The following is an 11,387-nucleotide window of genomic DNA, read 5'->3' as shown; positions in this document are numbered from 1 at the left end:
CTTCCTTCTGTGTCAACAAGAAAGATGGAGAATGTAAGGGGCAAGGGTGATGTCTTGTATGTCTTCTACAGCCTTGTCTTATTCCTGATTGTCTCAGTACATCTGAGAACCAGATGCTGCTGGAAGAGCTGACAATTTGCTGTTTCAACCATTATTTCACCTGTAGATCAATGGACCTGGGTGATGGGGAAGGAATGCTACTGCGTACACTGTCTTCTCTTGCCTTCATCATGAAGTTCTGGACTAGAAACTCATGCAGAGAAAGTTGGCAAAATTTTGCATTACAAGCAAAAAGGAGCATGTTTCATTGCAAGTCTGCTGCTCCCTCTGTGACAGCTGCTGTGTTCCACAAAGTCCCTGCCATCATTCACAGGTGGCTACCACTATGCATTGACCTTTCATTGCAATAGCTCCCTAAAAAGTGCTCTTTTCACTGCCTGAAATAGCTTATTTTCTTCTCTTTGCACAGCTTTAAGAAATTCGGGGCTATGGGTGTTCCAAACTGTCCTCTAATTTTTTGAAAAAACATTGATCCTGTTGCCTCAGAATGCTGACCATGACTGACCTAAAATTCCCTTTTCTAGAAGTCTCTTGGAAGTTTATTCATTGAAAATCCAAATTAACCTGTTAGAGCCTCACCTCTTCCAGAGGCAACATCCAATTTTAATCAAATAATTCCCTTTCCCAATGCCACCAGCAGATTTATTTGGGGAGGTTTTAAAAGGAAGGGATTGATATAAAAGACATTTAGAAGGCAGACAAGGCAGACCTTAGTGACCAATTGAATGTTGGTAACAGAAGATTGGAAGGAGTTAAGGGCAATTCCCTGGATTCTGGTATAGGCCAGTGGTAGAAGATAAATGATAGAAATTCAAGAAGATGGGGAATCAGAGGGTCAACAGGCTTTGGTAACCCCCAAGAATATGTTTCAAAACTCATTATGTGTGTTCAGCTTCTTTGTTTGTATGTGTGTGTTCAGCTTCTTAAGGGTGAAAATAGAAATTAAGACAGGACACAGGCAGAAAGCAACAAAACAGAGGCACAAAAAGATGGTGACACTGACTTGGATAATACTATTTAATGTGAATGCCCTCCTAGGTACATTCCAGAGCTTTCACTCAAGTGATAATATTTAAGAGTCCAGGCCAGGATAGCCTTTTTATGTTAATATAGAACTATTACTTGATAATAGATCCATGGCTGCACTCTGCACTTAATGAGTTCAAATAGCAGGTAAGATGGAAATAAGAAAGAGGGAGCTAGAGAATAGGGACATGTGGTCTGAGAATGAGACAATGAAGTTTAAGATATCAGAGATGGAGCAGCTCTGAATTGTTTAAAGAGCGGCCTTGAGGTGAAGGACATAGGAAACATAGTACATCAAGGAATTGTGAGTCTAGTGTATTGGGTATGTTGTTCCCATGGTGATTTATATTTAACAGAAGGACAGAAACAGTGCAAAGAACAATGATTAAAGGAGGTGATATAAAATTCCTCCAATGATGGTAACTAGGGTAAAGGGAATGCAATAAATTATGGTGAGGATAAAAAGAAAATGATATTCCACCTCATCCCTGTCTGATAGAACTTTCTGCAATGATGGAAATCATCTATAGCTGCACTAATCCACATAATAGCCACTAGCCATATATCATACTGAGCACTTGAAATATGATTAGTTTGAGGAACTGAATATGAGGAACTGAATTTTTAATGATATTTAAATTTAATTAAGTTTAATTTAAACAACCACATTAGGTTAATGGGTATCATATTGGACATTGCAGTTCCACAAATTTGAAAGAACAGTGGACTGAAACCAGTAAGGATGAGGTAGTATATTGCTGATCCTACCGCCAAATTGGACCACGGAATACAAATGAAACTCACAGTGTCTTCCACTTGTCTTTTCAGGTGTCTTACTATGTATCCTACTCCTCTAGAGGTATAATTGTGTGGAGACTAAAAGAGTAAGTCACATTTAGGAAGAAAAGAGTAAATATGCTGTGGATAATTATATGTTCTTGTTAACTAGGTGTTGTTGATAAGTATGTGTTGTTGTAATCTTTTTACAAGGTGTAATAAAAAATAAGGTGAATGCTTAAGTTAAAAAACATTATTACAGTAAAAGACACATTGCCATAATCACCCTCAAAACACCCCCCCACACACACTTCAAACACACTTATACCATCGTTCTTGCCACTTTCTGAAGTAGTTCTGGAAGTCCTTTTTCGAGATTGTCTTTAGTAGCGCTGTTGTGGCTGCCTTGATGTCCTGAATGATTTTTGACTTTAGGGAAGTGCCAGAAGTCGCACAGTGCCAGATCCGGTGAATAAAGTAGATGAGGACACACCATAATGTTTGTATTTCCCAGCAGTTACTGTATACCAGAAGCAATGTGTGACACTGAGCATTGTCGTGATGGAGGATGATTTATATAATAGCACACTTTAAAACACCTTCTCTCAACCGTAGCTCACACCCGACTGACTGCACTTAACAAGTTTAACTTGTCACATACTGTTATTAAGATTCGACATGCCACTTTCCACATTGAAGATCCCTGCCTTTCTGTTGGATGGCACTCGGCAGCAGCTTTCATTGAATTTAGTGATCACAATGGAAAGGCTCCATGTTACACATCGCTTCTGGTACAGCAATTTTGTCAAATAAAAACATTACAGTGTGTCCTCATCCCCCTTATTCACTGGATCTGGCACCGTGCGACTACTGCCTCTTCCCCAAAGTCAAAACGGCCATGAAAAGTAAACATTTGAATTGATTCAGGACATTGAGGCAGCCACGACAGCTGCAATTAAAGACACTCATGACAGAGGCCTTCCAAAACTGCTTCAGAAAAGGGAAGAGTGATGGGATAAGTATGTTAGAAGCGAGGGAGAATATTTTGAGGAGGATTAATGGCAATGTGTCTTTTACTGTAATAATTTTTATTTGTTTAAACATTCACTGTATTGTTTAATCACAACTCATGCATGATATTTCTCCCACCAGAATTTTTTTTAAGCTTCTACATCTACAGCAATAATTCCTAAAGTTTGGTTCATGGAACCCTTGGGGTTTCCCAGGACTCTTTCAGCAGATCCAGGATATCAAAATATTTTCAAAATATACTATGATATCACTTGTTTTTTTTCACTGTGTTGAAATTTGCATTAATTTTACAAAAAATAATGATAGGATAAACATAGCACCAATTAAGGCATTGGAACAAAACTATATAAGTAATCACTGTATTTTTTACTGCCAGGCACTTGCAATTAAAAAAACAAGAGGAAGAAAATTTTATTTAGGAATATCTTCATTGAAGCAATAAAATTATTAATTTTATTAAATCATTAGCCTTGCTTACTCAATTTTTAAATATTTTCTGTGGCAAAAAAAGAAGTAAACCTAAAATGCTTATGGTGGACATTGAAATACAATGGTTGTCACAAAAACTTTGTGTAATCATTTGAGTTATAAGCTGAACTATCCACATTTTTCAATGAACACCATTTCACTTGGAATAGTAACTAAAAATTATGATTATTCAGAATTGATTGTGTGTTTGGCAGACATTTTTTGGAAAATGAACAAAGGGAGTTTATCACTTCAAAGAAAATACTTACAGTGTGTATATGTTACCAAGTATAGAATTTAAGTCTTGACATAACATTGGCATTTTTGGAAAACTTTTATTTGTTACTATGAGCTTCACTATCTTTTTGTGCTTAAAGACTTTTTTGTTGCTATTGGTGGTGGTATTAGTGAAGGTGATTTTTTAAAATTGTATAATGAAAGGTTTCAAAATTTGGAAGATCTGCATAATTCTATGAATGCATATTTCCCAAATGGTCAATGCACAATGATTCATGAGTAAAATATCAAAGTGTAAGATAGGCTCAAGGATTTTAAGAAACAGGGTAAGAATAGTTCACTGATATGGTTTCAGATTGAACATTAAACTAACCTGGAATAGATTACCACTTGTTTAGTTTTAATGTAATGTTAAAGAACGATATTCTCAATTATCTGAAAAGGCTTTTAAAATCGTCATTACGTATTTAGTTATTTATCTATGTGAGGCAGAATTTTCATCACATATTTCAATAGAAACAACATTTTCCAACAGATTTAATGCAGTGCAGATATGAGAAGTCAGTTACATTCTCAGTCAGATATTAAAGAGGTTTTCAAAATTGTACAGTACTCTAATTTTTTTTAAATGACCATATTTTGTAAAAATATATTTGTTAATAGGCAATGTTTATGTTTATGTTATTTGTAAATGAATTTAAAATACTTTATAAATTTCTGTTTCAAATTACAATATAAAAATATCAATAGATATAATCACATAAACAAAAGTTATTTAGGGTTCTCACTTACTCTCTCTTGAATAAAGGGGTCCTGAGATTAAAAATTTTGAGAACCGCTGATCTAGAAAAGACTCATTGATTTTTTTGGAACCTGGATAGAACCTCAGTCTTTAAAAAAACTTTTCCCTTGCTCTTGAGCTGCTCATTACCTGTTGTGTGTTTGCATATCATTACTGTAAATGTTCCTTTGAATATGTATATATTGTGTGTGAGAGACAAATACAAAGACAAGCAGACAGACACACATGCACAGGTAGAATTAAGAAATATCCCTTTGCATAAAGTGAAAACAATGGCCCATTTATGGACAAAGATAGAGGAGCAAGTGGGTAGAAGTAATAAAAATTAAAAGAAAAAGGTAGAGCAATGAAGCAAGGCACTTGCTAGATTTTAAGAGTACTGATTGTGAAAAGAGCAAAAGTAAAATAATTAATCTTAGAAAGAAGAAACTGAATTTTTCTGTCTACATTGAAACAGGTTAGTATTGCTAAAAAAATTTAGTATTGGTGAAATGAAATCTGAGAATGATGGGAAATATGTTGAAAGACCATGTCCTCTTTTACAAAAAGAGCGAACATTATTACTTACTACAAGAAAAAAAAAGAGGGGTTCTTGGAATCATGGCCATTATGACAATGAGACAGAGCTAGGAAACAAATGGAGATGAACTGAAAGACTTGCTGAGCATAAGAGGGGATGTGACCACGACTGTGTAGCTCAGCTATTCGTTATAACTTCTCTGATCTTTCCCTGACTTTCTCTTATGGAGCACGGCAGAAAAGCTACTTAGAGTCAAAGGAAAGTTCAGGACTAACAGAGAAAAAGCCATCGGGAAGAAAGCTAGTAAGCAGCTTTGGCAGGCATGGAACTCTGCTATTATTAGGGAGTTCCAAAGAGGATTTTGTTTGTTTGCCTTTTTTAGCACATTTGATTATTTATTAAGTATCAAGCAAATTTTATGACTAACTTACTTTGGCAAATAATTGGTGCATATTATAATTTCTGATGTCTATCTAATGTCTAATTTAATTGAGAATAATGACAAATTTTACTAATTATGGCCCCAATTATAATTCTTTCATGATAATGAAGAGACCTTAGGGTAAAAACATACTCTATGCCTTATCTCTAGGAAAACAGTATTTGAGGCTGGCATCTTATGGAATCTCTTTCATCATCAATCATCCTTGAATGGCCTTGATGAAGGTATAGCAGTTAATGTAAATAAGTTACAGTAGTCCCCCCTTATCTGCAGTTTTGCTCTCTGTGGTTTCAGTTACCTGCAGTCAACCAAGGTCCAAAAATATTAAATGAAAAATTCCAGAAGTAAACAATTCATGAGTTTTAAATTGCATGCCTTTTAGAGTAGCCTCATCGCGTGGACATTTTATCATTTTATATCATCATAAGTAGAAGGGTGAATAGAGTACAATGAGATATTTTGAGCAAAATGTTGTGCTGTGGAGAAAGGAGACAGATTTATAAACCCAAAGCGAGGTTTTGTGACCCCGAGGCATCTGCAGTGCGGAAATCCCAGGTGAAGCCACCCTCACTATTGCCTGACCAGGAGGTAAAAACTCCAATTGAGGATTTGGGGGATATGAATAAAGGAGAATACATTAAACTCAAAGTCATTGGACAGCATAGCTGTGAGATTCACATCAAAGTGAAAATGACCACACGTCATCAAAAACTTAAATAGTCTTACTGTCGAAGACAGGGAGTGTCAATGAATTCACTCAGGTTTCTCTTTGAAGGTCACAGAATTGCTGATAATCACATTCAAAAGAATTGGGGATGGAGGAAGATGTGATTAAAGTTTATCAGGAACAAACGGTGAAGGGCAGGGGCGGGGGTGTCATTCAATGGTTTAGATAGTCTTTTTTATTTTTTTATTTTCCTTCAATCCTATGTTTTAATTAAAAAAAATAGTTATTTTGTAATATGGTGTTCAAAACAGTTGAAAACTGTTACCCCCATCTCTTTAAAACATCTGATAATTTGTACTCTAGTGCCCACTGTTGTTATTGTTTGTTTTCAATGTGCTGATTTTTGGTGATCAACCTCACCCCCCTTCATACTGCCCTCTCCTTTGAAATATTACATGTGTGCACAGAGAGGTCACCTTTTTCAGGACTGTGCATTTTCAGGCTTGTGATAAATAAGATTGATCAATGCAAGTGTTCATGATGACTTTCTAATTGGTCCTGAAGTTCTAGCACATGATTGCTTCATTCCTGAACTGTGACTTTCAGTGGGAGATGGAAGTTTTTCAGAGAGCTGAACTGTGCAAACATGACCTTTCCTTAACTCGAAGCTGCTTTTAAAATCTGATGGTCTAGACCAAAAGAAGAGAAATATCAGGTTGGAGTCAACATGACAAATATAGTAAGAGTAAAAACTAACTCCAAAGATGGCTTCCCTGAAGAGAAAGCATTTTAAGAGTAAAGAAAAATCTTGTCAGAGGATCCCAGAAAAGTTCTCATTTTCATTAGCAGTTAATAAAGTTATTCATGCAGAACACTCTTTTTTTTTAATTTTATTTGTACTTTTTGGCCTGGGATATGGATTTTAATTGGACATTATCTGTATTAGTTTCATTAAAATATAAAAAATATTTGCAAAAAAAATAGTTTTAGAAAGAGACCACATTCACATAGCTTTTATTACGATATATTGTTATAATTTTATAATTGTTTTATTTTATTATTGTTAATCTCTTACTGTGCCTAATTTATAAACTAAACTTAATCACAGATAATTTATTTACATTAACTGCTTTAGAAACATTTAGATTTTCTATTTTAAAAAATATTTTCTTAAATTTACAATTACAGTTGACATACAATATTATATTACTTTCAGCTGTATAACACAGTGATTAGACATTTATATAATTTATGAAGTGATCACCCAGATAAATCTAGAACCCATCTGACACCATATATAGTTATTACAATATTATTAACTATATTCCTTATGCTATACATTATATCCCCATAACTATTTTGTAACTACCAATCTGTTCTTCTTAATCCCTGCCTCTTTTTCACCCATCCTCCTAACCCCTCTCCCATCTGGCAACTATTAAAATGTTCTCTGTATTTTTTAGTCTGTTTCTGTTTTTGTTTATTTATTTTCTTCTTTAGATTCCACATATAAATGAAATAATATGGCATTTGTCTTTCTCTGTCTGACTTACTCCACTCAGCACAGTACACTCTAGGTCCATTCGTGATTTTGCAGATGGCAAGATTTCATTCTTTTCATGGCTGAGCAATATTTCACCATGTATGAGTACCATCTCTTCTTTATCCAGTCATCCATTAATGGACACCCAGGTTGCCTCAATTTCTTTGGATAAATGCCCAGAAGTGGAATTACTGGGTCCTTCTTTGTCTATTTTTATATCCTTTGTTTTGAAGTCTATTTTTTCTGGTGTAAGTATTGCTGCCCCAGCTTTTTTTTGTTTTTGTTTTGTTTATTTGTTTCCATTTTCATGAAATATCTTTTTCTATCACTTTAAGTCTGTGTGTGTATTTTGATCTGAAGTGAGACTCTTATAGGCAGCATATGTAAAGATTTTTTTTTTACCCATTCTGCCACCTTATGTCTTTTGATTGGGATATTTAATTCATTTACATTTAAATTAATTGTTGATAGGTATGTAATTATTGCCATTTTAGTATTCATATTTTTTATCTCTCCTCCTCCTCCTCCTCCTCCTCCTCCTCCTCCTCCTTCTTCTTCTTCTTCTTCTTCTTCTTCTTCTTCTTCTTCTTCTTCTTCTTCTTCTTCTTCTTCTTCTTCAAGTCCCTGTAACATTTTTTATAATATTTGCTTGGTGATTATGAACTTCTTTAGTTTTTTCTTGCCTGGGAAGCTCTTTATCTGTCCTTCGATTCTAAACGATAGCTTTGCTGGGTAGAGTAACCTTGGTTGTAGGTCCTTACTTTTCATTACTTTGAATATTGCCTGCCAATCCCTTTTGACCAGTAAGTTTCTGTTGAGAAATCAACTGACCGTCTTATGGGAGCTCCCTTGTAGGTAACTAACTGCTTTTCTCTTGCTGTTTTTAAGATTCTCTCTTTGTCTTTATCCTTTGGCATTTTAATTAGTGTGGACCTCTTTGGATTCATCTTGTTTGGGTCTCTCTGTACTTCCTGGGCTTCTATGTCTATTTCCTTTGCTGGGTCAGGGAAGTTTCCCATCATTATTTCTTCAAGTAGATTTTCAATTCCTTGCTCTCTTCTCCTTCTGGTACCCCTATGATGCAAATGTTGGTACACTTGATGTTACCCTAGAGGCCCCTTAAACGATCCACAATTTTCTGGATTTTTTTTTCCCTTTTGCTGTTTTGATTGGGTGTTTTCTACTACTTTATCTTCCAATTCATTGATTCAGTACTCTGCTTCATCTAATTTGCTGTTGCTTCCTTTTAATGTATTCTTCATTTAAGTTATTGTATTTTTTATTTCTGACTGTTTCTTTTTTATGTTTTCTATCTCCATTATTATGTTTCCTATCTCCTTGTTGAAGTTCTCCCCGAAATCCCTGAATATCCTTATAACCAGTATTTTGAACACTGCATCTCGTAGATTGCTTGTCTCCTTTATGTTTAGTTCTTTTTTTGGAGCTTTGTTCTGTTCTTTCATTTGGGACATGTTTCTTTGTCTCCTCATTTTGGCTGTCTCTCTGTGTTTGTTTCTATGTATTAAATAAAGTTGCTATATATCCTGGTCTTTGTAGAGTAGCTTTATGTAGTAGATGTCCTGTGGGGCACAGTGCTGCAGTCTTCCTGGTCACCTGAGCTGGGTGTTCCAGGTGTGTCCCTTGTGTGAGTTGTTTGTGACTTCCTGTTGTATAGCTGAGCCTTGGTTGCTGTTTGCATGTCAGTGGGAGGGATTGCCCCTCAGGCTGATTGGTTGTGAAGACTGGTCATGACTACAGTGGAGGAGCTATTGTGCAGGGGCTGACCCTAAGGAGCAGGATTCGCGTTAGCAGAGCTCTGGTTGGTGCCTGCTCAGTCTGCCCTTTCTGTGTGTCATTTGTGGAGGTGGTTGAGTGGTGCTTTTCTGTGGTCTGAATCTGACTACTGGATGTGTGGATTCCAGAGCCTCTTGGGAGGGTCTCTGTTTCAGGCTATGGTCATCCACTGCCTGTGCCCTTCCCAGGTTCACTTGATATGAACGAAAAAGTGATCTGCAAGTGGTTGACACTTATGCTGGGCTTGGAGGTGATTGGCAGAGGCTAAGCTGTGAACCAAAGATAGCTGCCTCTAGTGTTGGGTGTCGCTGCTTAACAAGAGGTACAGGGCACAACAAAGCCAGAATTTGCTTGTTTGGGATTTGTGAACATTTGAGAGATTTTAGGAAAGTCCACAGCCNTTCTGTTCTTTCATTTGGGACATGTTTCTTTGTCTCCTCATTTTGGCTGTCTCTCTGTGTTTGTTTCTATGTATTAAATAAAGTTGCTATATATCCTGGTCTTTGTAGAGTAGCTTTATGTAGTAGATGTCCTGTGGGGCACAGTGCTGCAGTCTTCCTGGTCACCTGAGCTGGGTGTTCCAGGTGTGTCCCTTGTGTGAGTTGTTTGTGACTTCCTGTTGTATAGCTGAGCCTTGGTTGCTGTTTGCATGTCAGTGGGAGGGATTGCCCCTCAGGCTGATTGGTTGTGAAGACTGGTCATGACTACAGTGGAGGAGCTATTGTGCAGGGGCTGACCCTAAGGAGCAGGATTCGCGTTAGCAGAGCTCTGGTTGGTGCCTGCTCAGTCTGCCCTTTCTGTGTGTCATTTGTGGAGGTGGTTGAGTGGTGCTTTTCTGTGGTCTGAATCTGACTACTGGATGTGTGGATTCCAGAGCCTCTTGGGAGGGTCTCTGTTTCAGGCTATGGTCATCCACTGCCTGTGCCCTTCCCAGGTTCACTTGATATGAACGAAAAAGTGATCTGCAAGTGGTTGACACTTATGCTGGGCTTGGAGGTGATTGGCAGAGGCTAAGCTGTGAACCAAAGATAGCTGCCTCTAGTGTTGGGTGTCGCTGCTTAACAAGAGGTACAGGGCACAACAAAGCCAGAATTTGCTTGTTTGGGATTTGTGAACATTTGAGAGATTTTAGGAAAGTCCACAGCCAGAGCCAAGATAGGCCCTTTGTATGGGAAAGCCACTGGAAGCAGTATGGGTGAGCCCAAAAGTTGGATGGGATGGAGTCTCAGGGAATGACCAGGGCAGGGTGAATGGTATTAACGGAGACTCAGATGTGGTCCATGCTGGGTTGGGAGAGGCTCAACAAAAAACAAAGGCTTCTGGCAGCACTTCTGCCTAGGTGAAAGGTGCCCCTCTAGCTCTTGCCTGAAGCTAGACAATTCAATTCCTCTCCCTATGTACCTGGTGCCTTTTGAACTGCTGCCCCAGTGTTGCTACTCAGAATGAATGAGCCCATCAGTGGGTAAATCCAAGTATGGGACCTTTAGGAGGAAATCCTGGGACTCCAGCCATGGTCCATCTCACTGAGCCACAACCTCTGCTGGTTTTTCACAGCCAGAAGTTGTGGGGACTTCTCAGACTGGTACCCTGGGCTGAGAAACCTGCTGTAGGGCTGGGACCACATCACTCCTCAAGGGGAACCTCCACAGCCAAGATATGCCTCGATTTTTAACCTCCACCTTTGAGTGTGGGGCCAGCCTATCCTATGTCTCTGTCCCTCCTACCAGTCTTGACATGGCTTCTTCTGTATATCCTTAGTTGTAAGACTTCTGTTCAACTAGACTTCAGGCAATTCTCAATGATGGTTTTTCTGTAGTTTAGTTATAATTTTTATGTGGTTGTGAGAGGAGGTAAGCACAGCATTTACCTACTCCACCATCCTGTCTGGAAATGAAATATTCAGATATTTATAGGTACTTTTAAGTCATGCTTTTGACTATGTAATACATGCAGCTATCAGATTACTCAAAAGTTTCAGAAGAATATACATGACACAGAAAACCTCCTTCCTTTCCCCAT

Source organism: Hipposideros armiger, unplaced genomic scaffold (assembly GCF_001890085.2).
Source record: "Hipposideros armiger isolate ML-2016 unplaced genomic scaffold, ASM189008v1 scaffold_954, whole genome shotgun sequence".
Taxonomy (NCBI): domain Eukaryota; kingdom Metazoa; phylum Chordata; class Mammalia; order Chiroptera; family Hipposideridae; genus Hipposideros; species Hipposideros armiger.
Note: the sequence above shows the minus strand (reverse complement) of the source record.